Here is a 15,606-nt window from a genome sequence, read left to right on the forward strand (position 1 = left end):
AGAAGGAGAGAGGAAGGGAGGGAAGGAGAAAGGGAGGGACAGAGGAAGGAAGGAAGGAAGGAAGGAGGGAGGGGGGGAGGGAGGGAGGGAGAGAGGGAGGGAAAGGGCCTAAAGAATAATACTTGGAACGGTTCTTCAGAGTTAGTATATGGGATTCTCTGTTGTGTTAATCTTAAAAGACAAATTGAGATGGTAACCTGGTGTTAAGTTTTAAAATTCTTCAGCAATACCTTATATGTTTTCTTTATATAGTACTCTTCCAGATACATAAGAAACATTTTAATTGTTTTCTGAAGATTGCCCAAGAAGTCACACATTTCTCATCAATCAACAACTGTGAAAGAAATTTGGTGTCTTATCTCCTTGGTTACTCCTTACACATTTTGAAATGGAGCTTGACCACCCAGAGTGACTCCTATCTAAACTGTCACAGCTTTCATCAAAATCTATAAACATCTTCTCTTCTAAAACTGTCCTTTTCTGGCCAGTCCAATTGAACTATGTTTATGAGAATTATATGATAGGCAAGAGAAATATTATGTTTGCAGTCTACTTTACTCCACTGGGACTTAAGAAAAGCAGTTTCAGGTTACCTGTATTTTCATGTAAGGGTCTTTTTCAAGGTTTTGTTTGTGTTATATAACTATTGAGAGACACGTTCAAAGTTCATTTATTACTCTTACACATGAATCGGATTGTTAATTCTACACATTCCAATTTTCTAGAGTATTATAAGAATTTATGATACAAAAAGCATCATTCTGAATACTGATGCAGTGATACAGACATTCCCTGCCACCCCGGGTGCACTCACAAATCTTCTGATGTTGGGATTTTCAGCTGCAGCCTTTGCCTCTTTTTGTCACAAAAATGTAATGCCACTGGTGATCTCTTTTACTTTCTAGTTTCTTCCATAGTTCTTGTAAACCTGCCATAATGAGTAAAAATTATGCCCAGCAGAGCAGGTACCTTGTACCCCCAATTACATCATTCACTGGGCACAGTCATGTAACAAGATGTGAAATACACAATCACTACATGTAGAACAAAAGGAATTTGTCAATGTTGTTGCATCTTTTTTATTCCAAAAGAAAGCTGACCCAAATAATTATGTATGAGGCAAGCACTCTATTCATTAACATGTGGGAAAATAGCATCACTTTGAAAGTAAAATCTTAACATTTGATTAGCTTTTTAAGACACGTTACTGTGATTTATTTTACAAGAATTAAGAATCATGTCTTACGGCTCTAGAGCAATACAACCCAAAAATTAATAGCAATTGAATTATTCAGTTTGTTCACATCTGACCTTCTATATTACTACTTGATGGCAGAAACAAATAACTTCCAAAAGTTATTCAATCCTGAACTTGCAACAGTATATCTAGAGATATGTGAAAATCTGGCTCTTAAAAAATCATGTAAGTTCTGAACTTACATTAATATATAAAATAAGGCACTCCTTTTGTAAATAATTTTTCTTCATAATTACATTGCATAAAACATAAATTTAATGTTGAAATTACCAACAGGGGCCAGGCATGGTAGCTCATGCCTGTAATTGCAACAATTTGGGAGCTCGAGGCAGGTGCTTGAGCCCAGGAGTTTAAGACCAGCCTGGGCAACATGGCGAAACCCTGTCTCTACAAAAAAACACAAAAATTAGCCAGGTGTGGTGTTGTGCCCCTGTGGTCCCAGCTACTCTGGAGGCTGGTGTGAGAGGATAGCTTGAACCCAGGAGGCAAAGGTTGCAGTAAGCTGAGATCACACCACTACACTCCAGCCTGGGCAATGGAGCAAGACCCTGTCTCAGAAAAAGAAAAGAAATAGCAACAGTTACAGTAATTGATTTGGATTTTTAAACGACCCATTACAGTAGCAGAAAAATTATTTGGATTTCATTTTTAGTTTAACTATTAACACTTTCAGTACTTAAGTATTTTAAGTATTTTTATCTAGGCATCTTTAGTAAGAGTCTGGAAAATAGATAGTTATATCCTGCATATTTTTGTCAAAACAAAAAGTTTCCCCATTTCAAAAATGATTCGGAAAGTATTTTCTCTTTCAGCAGTACTATAGGTTGAATTGTACCACCACTGCCAAAAGATATGTTGAAATCCTAACTCTCAGTACCTCAGGATGTCACACTATTTGGAAACAGGGTCACTGCAGACGTAATTAGTTAATCTAAGAAGAGGTCATGCTGGAGTAGGGAGGGCCCTTAATCCAATATGACTAGTGTCCTTATAAGAAGATGGTCATGAGAAGACGACGACACACAGAGAATGCTATGTGATAATGAGGGCAAAAATTGGAATGATGCATCTACAGGCCAAGGAACCCTAAGGATTACCTGTAAATGACCTGAATCTAGGAAGAGGCAAGGAAGGATTCCCCTAAAGAGTTCAGAGGGACCATCGCCCTTCCGAACCTTGATTTCACACTTCTAGCTTGCAGTATTGAAAGAGAATCGATTTCTGTTGTATTTTAGCCATCCATTTTGTTACAGCAGCCCTTGGAAACTAATACAAGAGGGCAATTAAGCACATATAAAGTGTGATGTAGCTTAATTAACATCCTTTACCAACCTTCTTGCTGCCATCTTGGTAACCCATATCATTGGAGCACAGAAGTAACTTTTGTAAACATGTTCTCCATAATCCAGACCTCTAGCACTGTGAGAGCCGGATTCTTTAAGACAGTTATTTCTCAGAAAAAGGAGTTTGAGCCAAACATGACTTCATTAAATATATATTGAGCAATAACCATAGGATATTTACATAAAATTACATATAAAATTATGGACATCATTATATTTAAACACCAGTCTAATGTATTAGGCTGGCCTGCTTTCTGGAGACCTTATATTGTAGAGCTCAGTACCTAGTCCAGCATCTTGCATTTACTAGTGTCTTAATAAATGGTTACTGGCTGCTATGGACTGAATTGTGTCTCCTCCAAAATTCATATGTTGAAGCACTAACCCCTGATGTGACTTTATCTGGAGTAAGGGTCTTTAAGAGATAAATAAGGTTAAATGACGTCATAAGGGTAGGCCCTAATCCAATAAGATTTGTGTCCTAATAAGAGGAAGAGACTTCAGAAAGCACATACTCGCTGTCTCACGTGCTCTCGCTCTCTCATGTTTACATACAGGAAAGGCCACATGTGGACACAGCAAGATAGTGGCCATTTGCAAGTCAGGAAGAAAGCCCTCACCAGAACTTGACCATGCTGTCACCCTGATCTTGGACTTCTAGCTTCCTGATCTGTGAAAAAATAAATTTCTGATGTTTAAGCCACCTAGTCTTTTGTTACAGCCACCAGAACAGACGATACTCCAGTGAACTAACCGCTATCTATGTTAAGGCTGGAGATCCAGAACAAGAACAAAAGTATGTGACAGAACATCAAACTGTTGCCAGACTAATCCACCAAGGATGCTGAGATTTTCATAAAGATTATGAAAGTTTGGTCTTGCTGGTTCTATTGGATAACAATGGCTTTTACAAGACTACAGAAAGTCTCCCACTGGGGGCAGCTATCAGCACACCGCCTTTATAGCAGGGGCCAAAGACTGCAATTACCTTGCGAATTACAGTACATTTGTTAGCAAGCCAGTCCGATTTTTCATCAGATTTAAGAATGTAACAGGCATACTTTGGTCATGAAGTTCATCTTTTTAGACTTTTTAAATCAAGTATATTCAAAAATATATGAATTAAAAATTTAAAGTGGGAGGCCAAGAAGGGCGGATCACTTGAGGTTAGGAGCTCGAGATCAGCCTGGCCAACATGGTGAAATCCCATCTCTACTAAAAATATAAAAATTAGCCAGGTGTGGTAGCATGCACCTGTAATCCCAGCTACTTGGGAGGCTGAGGCAGGAGAATTGCTTCATCCTGGGAGGCAGAGGTTGCAGTGAGCTGAGATCACACTACTGCACTCCAGCCCAGGAGACAGAGCGAGACTCCATTTCAAAAAAAAAAAAAAAATCAAAGTGGCATGTTTTCTGCATAAACTTAGCTTTTCTTCTTGCAATTCCCATTTTATTTGATGAGTGATTTATTCCTAAGTAATGTAGGTTCACTTGGTCCTGACTGAGAAGTGACTTCAAGAAATTAAAAAAAAAAAAAAAAAATGCTGAGTTGCATTGTTAGAAGAGCACATGAAAGTCAACTATGAATTTATGTCTGGGTTGCATTCATGTAGAAGCAACATGTTCAGTGTCACTCAGTGTACTGTGACTGTCACTAGACTTCAGCTCAGGACTATACAGTAATTATAATAATATACATATAGTATTTTATAGTAATATTTGATAGCAAATTTATGTTCAAAATTCCCCTGGTGTTATAAACTAAACTGTGCCCCCCCATAAAAATGCATATGAAGTCCTAACCCCCAGTACCTCAGAATGTGACTGCACGTAGAAGTAGGGCATTTAAGGTAAGCAAGGTAAAATCAAGGAATATGGGTGAGAGCTAATCTAATAAGGCTGGTATCTTTGTAAGAAAAGGAGTTGAAGACACAGAGACACACAGAGGAAAGGCCATATGAAGCCACCAGAAGAATATGGCCATCTACAAGCCAAGGAGAGAGACTTCAGGATAAATCAACCCTTCCTACACCTTGATCTCAGACTTTTAGCCTCCAGAATTGTGAGAAAATAAATTTCTGTTGTATAAGCCAGCCAGTCTGTGGGACTTGTTATGGAAGCTCTAGAAAACTAATACATCTTGGCTTTTTACCTTGTTTTCAAAAGCCCTAGAGTAGAATGAAAAAAATAGGTTCAAAACTTTCTTTTCTTCAGACACTGAGGAGTCTTCTAAGAATTTGGGGCTGGCTTAGAGTTCTGGAATGAAAAGAGATGTGCTGAATCTCATGGTATGTATTGTGTCCATACATAAAATATGGTGACATGTGAGAGTTTGAATCTCCACTTCCTCCGATCTTTCCACAGGCCATGATGAAAATTTTTGGTGCCATACAATATAGTATAATAGTCTCAAATGCATTTTTCTTTCATGCTTTTAGAATTCCATTTACCCAATGTATGTTGCATGAATACTTGCTTTCATGACCTAATCATAATTTGTACACGATCTCTCCAAATAATCCACCCCATACTTGTCAATATCCTGTCACCTGGTGTCAGGAAAAGTAAAACTTTCAACTATTCATTCTTTTATTCTATCATAATGGAACCAAAACAGGTCAGAATGGTAAATAATGGTAAATATATACAGCAACATTCATGCCTGTGTATAAAATGCTGAAATGCTTTCTCCCTTTCTCCCTTTTTTCCCTGACCTAGTCAACTCCTAATGACCCCTCAGAGTTTAGTTCAAATTCAACTTCCTTACGGCAGTCTCCCACGACTTCCCAAAGAGGTCAAGCTCTCTTATTGGGCTCTGGTAACATTATGATATCCTGTAAGTTTTCTTCATAGCCTTTTAAGTTTGTTAGAAATACAGAATCTTAGAGCCCACCCCAGATCAACTGAAACACCCACTCATCCTTCAAGATCCAAGCTCAAAATACACCCCTCCCCATCAAGCCTTCCTTGATTCTCCCATCTGGGCTCAGGGCTTCCCCTGCAGCCCTCTGCATCCATTTCTAGAAGTACAGTCTGTAAACTATGTTTTACTTACCTACTAGTTTACATTCTATCTCCCCTTCTGCAGAAACCTCCAGAGCAAGTACCATATCCATCTATCTGTCAACACAACACACAGTTTAAAAACCTGGCACACCGCAAGTACTGAAGAACTATCTTCTAAAGCCATGAAACTGGAAATAAAGAAGTTGGATTAGCTGATTTTTAAGATCCTTTACAGTTCTAACATTGTCAAAAGACATAATTCTAATGCTTCCATGAGATGCTACTTTTCTTCATGATTAAATCCAGGTTGTATCTTTTTAAAACACAGAATGTGTCCCAGTCAGTCTAGGGGTCCTAAGACACTGCGTTTCCAATGAGCTCCCCTGTGGTGCTAACACTGGAACACTTTGAATCACAAGCTCTTAAAGTCCAGCATACATCTAAGAACCAGCTCTGGCTCCCTAAAATCCCAGTTTTACAAGCCTGTAACACCTTAAGTGTAGTAAAGCCTACAAAAAGGGCATTTTGCCAGCACCTGGCCAAGGTTGGGGCCCCTTTAATAAGACTCGATCATTGGTTCAGCTCTGCTTTATGAGTTTCAATGCATAACTTAAAACAAAACTCTGCCCTTTTCAAATCTGCTCTTTTTTCTATATCCATACAGACGTGTTTCTAAATCCATATAGTTATCCACTCTTTGAGTGAGAAAACAAAAGAACTCTGCTCTTCTGCTCTCCATGTGTTTTTCAAATTTATACTTTTGTCCTAGACTAAAGGGTGACATCCCCCTTTCTCCAACCAATTGCCAGGTCGTCCTTGCCAAAGCGGAGGCTCTTTTAGAGTTTTAAGGAAAACACTTGAGAGTTCACAGATTGAACGTGGAGAATATGCTTTCAAAACGATGGCGTGGCTGCTCATGCTGCATCATACCTCATCCCTAGGAAGACCCATAGTAAGATTTCTGAGGTCTGAACTCGGCTCAGAGAGAGTAATGCTATTTTTGTTTATTTAACAAAAACTTTCATCCCACTTTCTATGTCCTGGGGCACTGTTCTATGCAATTTGCAAGTAGTCTTTCCTCGTTTCCTCATAACAACCCTCTGAAATAGATGCTGCTATCACTATTGGGAAGGTGAAGAAACTGAGGCACAGAGAGATTAAATAACTTGTGCAAAGTCTCCCAGACGGGAAATGGAGGCAACCTAACATGTAAAGGACAGGAGGAGGCCCATGTTACAAGAAGAGAGACAGAGGGAGAGAAACCATATGCCCAGCTATGAATTTACAACCATTTTATTTCCCTGTACCCCAAACTGGACTCTATATAAGTGACAAAATTTGGTCTTAATCATAATGTTATGGAATTAGGAATGTATGAATGACCATATTTGTTCTTATAATTATTTGATACCCCCAAATACAGATTTTGTTTTCCAGCAACAAACCGGCGTTTTACCTAACCGTGTTGCTTCTTGGGTATGATGTTCTCCATTTCAATGTATCTCTCTTGAGATCACTATTCCCATTGTTTTTAAGAAGAGTCAATATTGCAACCTCAAATACAAATATAAAATTTTTAAAAAAGGAAGAGGTTAGCCAGGTAGTTTCTGTATTTAGTAGGAAAAAAATTATTTCAAACATTTAAAAACAGCCGCACCCAGGAGTTTAGCATCTTCTCCCCACATCAGATTTGAGCACTTACCTGTGTCTAACATTTTTTTTTGCATTTTCTTCAAAGTAGACAATAACATGCAGTAAATAGTGTGAATAAACCCAAGTTTTCATTTTACTTCCTCATATTTTCTTGGATTTTATGGTTTTAACATGTATAGGAAGTTTCAATTAGCGTTAGATATAAGATTCTGGAGGGATTGATTTTGTATATTAATTTGGAATATTTTGAAGAGCAGAGGCCAGGAGGGGGAAGAAATTATCCCTAAAAGCTACAATGTCGATTCAGTTAACTGTGGTAAGAAAGTCTAACGTTGAAAACAACAGCATTGTCACCTCCATTGTCTATAAAAATATAATAAATTAATTTATCAGGAAATATTAGAGAGCTATAAATAACAGAGTTTACATATGGGTGGACTTTACACCTGCGTGAGGATCATTTATTTCACAAACATTTATTGAGCACTTAGGCCAGGCAAGCTGATAAAAATATGTCCATGTATTATTTAAATACCATTGTAAATTGACCATCACTCAAAATGTAGGCCTTGATAATTTTACGTGCTTTATTTTAATTGCTGTGGATGCAGACTCCAATTATTATTAGGGTAGCTATCTTAAAAGTTCTTTATCTGGGGACATCACCACATTGGTTTGTCCTTTAGACAACTGGGACATATATTTTATACAACACATCTAAAGCAACTGAGAGGGATGTTAAATTCTACATGCTATGCCTATTTTCATTAAAATTACAAAATCAATTTAATCTTACAGAGGACATGGAAATCATATCACCTAACTGCCGAGTACTCTATATTTGAAAATTGAGTTGCACAATCCTTATTCCCATCGATCTGACAGTGACCAAATCACCAGTCTGGTTTTTACACATGGAACATGCAGCTTGGAGAGCAAAAAATCTTCTATCAAATAACTGTTTAATCCTAAATGAGCCTATTATTTTCATAAAACAAAATAATCATGACATATTCATCAGGTGACCCTCACCTTTATCATCTTTTAAAATATCTTTCAAAATATATTTGTTTTCAAAGAAACTTGGTAAGTCTTATTTTCTCCAAAGCTTATAGACTGAATAAAGCTGATAGGTTAGAAGTAACTGTGCTGATGGCAACATTATACACTATTGATGGAACAACAGCAAAAGACTATTTTAGATGTAGATGTGCTCCCAAAGAAATGCAATACAAAATTAAAACGAAATTTTAGTGAGGGTCTGTGTGTATGTTTCAGTTTGAGTGAGGTGCTTAAAAGAATAAGGTTTTAATTACACTGTAGAATTTTACAATTGGATAAATTTGGTGTCAGCTGCTGCAGAAGGTTGTGATTGAAAATTTTCCTGTGGAAGAAGAAATGTCACAGTATTTTGATAAGCGAGAGATGAACTTTTTTTTTCCCTTGTGCCATCAGCAAGACGAAAAGAACAAAATGCATCATTTATAACCCACAGCTCGACCATTATCTCCTGGTGAGACACTTGTTTTAAACACACAAGAATCTTTTTTTCTCCCTCTACAAAGTCTAGAGCTCTCTGTGAGGCTCCTTCTCCCTTAGAGCCATAAAAGAAAGTTGACACTTGTGTAGCCAAAGTTTCTAGGCAACCACATAAGGGCACTCGTACACCCTCCAGGTCACAGCCAGTTCTGAAGTACAGAGGAAGCATACGAACAGCATATGTCTCTTTGATCACAGATATCATCTAAAACTGATGTGGAGAGAAAATCCTGTTCTGCACCAAAGGCTTTACAGACTCTTTTTCTGACTTTGCCCACAGAGTAAAGAAAGGGTACCTTGCTCAAATTATTGGCCTGAACACTTTTCAATGCTAAAATTGAATAGTCTGTGTGTGTGTGTGTGTGTGTGTGTGTGTGTGTGTGTGTGTGTGTGAGAGAGAGAGAGAAACACACACACACACACACACAAACACACACAAGAATGTTTCCATGATTGCCAGGGCCATGACGAATTAGATAAAGCAAAACAGAAAGGAGTGATAAGTATAGTATAGGCATCTTTCACTTATTTACTCATTCACTCTACAAATATTCATGGAGAAAAAATGTTGGTACTGAGAATACCATTGAGAATCAAAGATCTCCCCTTCAGAATTTATGGTCATAAAAACCAACAATTACGACAACCTTAACCTATCCAGAAAAGGTTGTATTTTTGTATAGCATTTAATCTACTTTAGTAGACTTTCCAGCATTAACAGTTCTATCTCCCCAAAGCTCATTAATTATGCAGTATAAGCACTTTCCTCTATATATATAGTGATTCTCAACAGAGATGATACTTAACAAATAAGTGTTTAGGGGCTATGGGTATCTTCATATGTTACCTGATACAGTAACTCTAGATGGGTACAGCTCTAAATTGATGTAGTGAACAAAATAGATTTTAGAGACTTGCTCAGGGAGCAATCTGGGGAGAAGTCAGGACTTGCACATGGGCAGCTACATATAATCCATACACTTTCACTGTGATTCTGCCACTATTCTCCCGGTTGCTTTTGACCATAGAGGGCCTGAGCATCATTACTCTCAGTTGATGCTGAGGCTACACACACACAACATACCACAAAAATAAATTCCTAACATGTCAAACAATCTGTTGATCATCTCTTCTAAATAACAAAACAACTAAATGCCTGTGTTATTTTAGTGTCACAGTTCCCTGAAGGTCAGTCTGCAGAGAATTTCACCAACATAGTAACCACCACCACTGGCAAGGAGGTAAGGGGGTGCAGTAATTGTCAGATGCAATAGAGCAGAGAAGAAATTACTCTTTCAGAGGATTTACTTCAAAGCTCAGGATGCTGTGATTCTTGATGTCTAAAAAGGCATAACCTTAGTATATTCCTGGTTGGGCCACTGCATACTGACGATCCCACCACTGGTTGGGGAGGCGTTGGGCGGGGGGGTAACACAAGAGCAGGGCGAGCAGTGTGTCTGCAGAATTGCTACCACAGTGTGGAAGACAAGCTAGTGGTTGGGAAATTGCTTGTCATTTTGTACTCTGGATCTACCTTTCTGCATTTCCTAATAGACACCAAGTGATATCAAGCTTACATTCTCTGGGGTACTGGTGTAAGTCTCACATATATGGATGTAAAAGTTTTATTAGCTTTTTTTGGTCAATGTTTGAAAAACTTTCTTGAATACCCCTCTTCCAGAAATAGTATCTAACATTTCTTGACCATTTATTAGGTAGAATGTACTGTACTAAATATTTCCATTTTATCATCTCAAAAAAAAAATCTGTAAGATAGGTAATTTTAAGCCCATTTCACAGAAGAAAAAAAACTGAATTAAAAGTAATTTGCTCAAAGTCAGAGCTAGGGCTACAATAAGAACTGGACCTACCATTTTATTCTATCAGACTACTGGGCTATATTTCCACTCATCATATTTACTGAGTGCCTAATGTATGACAGCCACTGAGCTACAGAGAAAGGCAGTATAGCTTCAGGGTTAAGAAGACAAGCTTTGCAATGGAACCCAGTCAGTTTCACACAAAAGCTTTCAACTTCCAAATGTGCACAGCTAAATAGAGCCTATGAAAGTTATAATTTCCAATTGAAATAACAATATCGGAACTCTACACATAAATACATATTCTTTTTTTTTTTTTTTTTTTTGACAGACAGAGAATTGCCCTGTTGCCTAGACTGGAGTGCAGTGGCACAACTTCCACCTCCCGGGTTCCAGCAATTCTCCTGCCTCAGCCTCCCAAGTAAGCTGAGATTACAGGTGTGCGCCACCATGTCCGGCTAATTTTTGTATTTTTAGTAGCGAAGGGGTTTCACCAGGTTGGCCAGGCTGGTCTCGAGCTCCTGACCTCATGTCCCATCTGCCTTGGCCTCCCAAAGTGCTGGGATTATAGGCGTGAGCCACCGCGCCCAGCCATAAATATATTTTCAATGCTCATCTTAACAGAAGAATATACAGACAAACTCTGCTGATTTATAAATCACAATGTTGTAATTCTAATTTTCAAAGATGTATTATGTTCTAAGTAGAAAACAGCATTTAGTTTAATTACATGGTGAAAAGTTAAAAGATGTTGTTCTCCCAAACACCGTTCCTTACTTCTCCTTTTACATTTTTACATAAGTAATGCCTGTTTATAGTCTTATAAAAATCATCCAAAACATATATTTTTGAAAAGGATAACTTTCCTGTTAAGCTTCACTTATTCCACTTCTTTCACCAGAAGCCAGAGCTATTAACAATTTGAGGTCTCATATCATTTTATTTATTTCCAAATAGCAAGACCATTGATTAAATGACATTTGTTAAATAGTTCATTCTAATTTATTATTTCCATATGCATTTATTATACACCAAATACTTACATATGCATGAAACAATATCTGGATGAATTCTGAACCACTCTTTCATTTGTCTTTTTTTCCACTATTATATCACCTAGTGACCTAATTATTGTACTTGCATAATAGGTGTTTATATCCATAGAAGGCAAGTTCTTCCTTATTTTTTTGCTCTAGTTATTTGAAAGTTTTGGCCGGGCATGATGGCTCGTGCCTGTAATCCCAGCACTTTGAGAGGCCCAGGTAGGTGAATCACCTGAGCTCAGGAGTTCGAGACCAGCCTGACCAACATGGCGAAACCCAGTCTCCAATAAAATACAAAATTAGCTGGGCATGGTGGCGCATGCCTATAATCCCAGCTACTCGGGAGGCTGAGGCAGGAGAATCGCTTTAACTCCTGAGGCAGAGGTTGCAGTGAGCCCAGATTGCACCATTGCAGTCCAGCCTGGGCAACAAGAGTGAAACTCCATCTCAAAAAAAAAAGAAAAGAAAAGAAAAAGAAAGTTCCACATTGTATTATTATTCTTCAAATTCTTGCCTTTAAACTTTTAAGTTCCATATTTTTTTTCCACAATTTTCTATCAATTCTATGACTTAAATGTAATTCCTTTTATATTTACATAATTTATTAAAGCCATTAATTAATACTGTGAAGACTGACTCATCCCTTCCCCCTTAATATATTCCTCTGAGCTAAGAGTTTCACTGAAATATTCTTATCCTTCAAAGCAGTTTTTTTTCTTGAAAATATCTGGAGCTGTATTATTGGTTTTCCGCTTCTAGGAGTACAATTCTATTTCCTTTCTATCTTCTAGAAATTGCTCAGTTTCTAGATTTACTGATGGCCCTCTTTCCTATTTTCTGGATCACCATGTGTGTGTATGGAGGGGAAGTGTGCATGTGTGTGCATAAGTGTGTCTGTGTGTATATATATGTGTGTGTGTATATACACACAGACACACTTATGCACACACATGCACACTTCCCCTCCATACACACACACATAAATTTTATAGGATTTCAGACAGCAAGAACTATGGGCACATATGTTCATTCTACTATCTTGAATCTTGATCCTTTCAGCTACATCAAATTTTTAACATATATGTAAATTTCTGGTCATCATTGTGCCCACAGTCATTTCTTACACTACTCAAGATGGTCTTCAAAGTCTTCAGCAGTGTCTTATAGATAAATGTCTATTATCTGCTAATCTCAACCCTTTAAGGTCCCAGCCCTCCCCATATGTCTCTCACCCTCTAAAATTGTCCATATATCTTTTCTCACGTTGTTATCTAAACTTGGACACTTCTTCATATAATGAAATATCTCTCTATCAATTACTCATACTTCAAAGTCCACCTCAAAAACCACCTATTCCAAAAAAAGCTTCCCCATATCCTTCCCACCCAGAAATAATCTCCACCCCAGTACATCACTGGAACGCTTTGTTCCTCTACGACAATGCTTATCACAGTCAACCATCTGCTACTATGCACGTGCCTATCTACTCAACTAGATTAATGCTGCCAGAGGAAAAGGATTATGTCATCTAAACATATATAAATATGTGTGTGAGCGTGTACCCACAATGTGTAACTTAATTAGGCTGAATTAAATTATATTTTTTCTCTTAAACAGTGTTACAAAGCTTATCACTGGATTCCGCAATAAAGTGGAGATTTTGTCCTATTTTTTTCCATGCTGTGCCCTCACATCCCACTTATATTAATAAGTAATTGACCTGCATGTTGAGCTCCTGCATAGTACTTCAGAGGCTGCTGCGTAAATATATATTAAGTGTTGTCATGATTCCTTTACATGTTGCATTTTTACATCAACTTAAAAGTCTTTCAAGACAAATTTTTCTATCTTACTTTTTTTTTGTTATTAAGATAGGAACTGGCCTTTATGTACTTGAAAATGTTTGCCTTGAACAATGTTCTGCTGCCCTGTATGTATTTAACACTTAAATTTACCTATCTTTTTGATCCCTTTCATCAATTGAATAGTTATTTTCTTTATTTTTGTTCCCTTTGGTATAGTCTTCTACAATAACAGGATATTTCTGTTCCTAACAAAATAGCTTATCAAAGAATTCAGGTTATCCAAACAATTTTTTTACTTAGAAAAGGAGAGTTAGAAACTAGAGAATTTTAGGCCAGCACAAAGGTATTTTTCCTACAGGCATTCTCATAATGAAGGTGGAATAAAGGTTACTACATAGCTATAGTAATTGCAAGACAATAGGTTAATCAAAATATACAAAATCACATCTAAACGTTCCTGAGTGAATTCTGAAGAACACATTAAAAAAAAAAAAAATTCCAGGCCATCACAAGTAATGTCAACATACTTGAGACCTCAGGAGCCCAACCATGCAGTCAAGTGTTCCTATATTCCATGTGTGATAAATGTGTCTTTTATTATAATACGTATGTGAGTTCTGAATTCCAATTTCATTTTAACTCAAAAACATCTGCATAATATCAATGTGTTCCCTAAACTATTAACTGCATTATCTCCAGTCTCTGACATGTAACACACACTGGAGGCAAACAAGCATACGAAAATCCAGGATCAGAGCAGTGTATATTCAAAAGTATCTTAAACTCCTTAAAATAATCATTTTGGAAGGATACTGCAGGATTATCTCAATTTTTTTTCTTATTCCTAGATACAAGATCATTTCTCATCATTATTCAAATAATTTAAAATTATATCTTTAACACAAAACTGTAAATAATAATTCTTATTTTTGAACTATCACTAGTTTTCAAGCATTGAGCTAAGCATTTTACAGTACCTTATTTGATTCTCAAAACCATATAAAATTTCAGGTATGTTTCTTCTCACCTACCAATTATACACCATAGCATAATAGCTTAAACACATGGGCTCTGGAAATGGGTTTAAATCTCAGATTGGCCACTTACTAACAGTAGACATGTTACTGAATTGTGTTTAGCCTCAGTATTTTTCATGTATAAAGTGGAGATGTTATTTGTATGTACCCTATGAAGACACTGAGAAAATTAAATGATTGATTTATATTTGCTATTTCTGTAGAATGGTGTGTAATACATAGGAAACACTTAATATATGTTGGCTATATTTATTATTTTTTTCTCCGAATCCTAAAGCAAAGTTCCCCTTAACTAACACATATCAAACCAGTTTCTTGTCCATTTACTATTTTTTCCTTAGTGCCCTTAAATGTTTGCACAATTGTCATCAGTGATATATCACAAAGTAATCTACAACTTTCCTTAAAATTGTGGTCTATTTCAAGCTCAAAATAACCTAGCAGGTCCACGTTCCAAAATGTAGAAGTCAAAAATGGTTTAGAGAATACTACATTATCTTCCTTGTCTAGCACATATTTTTCAAATGTATGCGCTCTTCAACTAGGCTTTCATATTTTCCTTCATAACAATTACATTTCAAAGAGCTTGTTGCCACTGAAACACCTCCGTTCAGGCCAACACCTCCTATTTTTCTTCTCTGCTTACAGCAGTTATGTGGCTGTAATAACACAAAGGAATCTGCATGATTTCAGTGCATGACTCATTTCCAGCAAATCAACACACACATTCTCAATTTTTCATGCATGAGAGATGTGTAAAACTATAAAAATGTTTGGACATTTGAGAAGACTAAATCAACAGAGAGTAAGCGTTTTATCAAATCTACAAGTGAAATTAAACTTTAATTTGAATAAATAAACTCTACCATGAAAGACGAGTTGCTATCCATCTGAGCTAAAATGATGAAGTATAATTGTATCTATGTTAATAGATCCACCAAGCACAAGGAAATTGCAGCAGAGACTCCTGTATGAACATGCTGATGATTCACAGGTGTGTAGGCATGGGTTGTAAACACAGATGGAAAGGGTGACAAATATATGAATATATGAGTTACTATTGTGGTCTGCCTCTCTTCAAAGATGGCATTTATTTTTCCTAA

At 37.0% G+C, this 15,606-nt stretch overlaps 1 protein-coding gene across 2 annotated transcripts in view; it reads right to left on the reverse strand.

The window, feature by feature from the left end:
* Positions 1–15,606, reverse strand: part of ZFPM2 (zinc finger protein, FOG family member 2) — a 414,398-nt gene that overhangs the window by 294,682 nt on the left and 104,110 nt on the right. The window contains exon 1 of one of the 2 annotated variants that reach the window (XM_011994181.1): positions 4,753–4,837. The exons of the other annotated variant lie outside the window; for it this stretch is intronic. The gene's annotated coding sequence lies outside the window, so the exon portion shown is untranslated. Of the gene's footprint in view, positions 1–4,752; positions 4,838–15,606 lie in introns of those variants that run through there. 2 annotated transcript variants of the gene reach the window in all.

Source organism: Mandrillus leucophaeus, unplaced genomic scaffold, assembly GCF_000951045.1.
Source record: "Mandrillus leucophaeus isolate KB7577 unplaced genomic scaffold, Mleu.le_1.0 Scaffold444, whole genome shotgun sequence".
Classification (NCBI taxonomy): Eukaryota; Metazoa; Chordata; class Mammalia; order Primates; family Cercopithecidae; genus Mandrillus; species Mandrillus leucophaeus.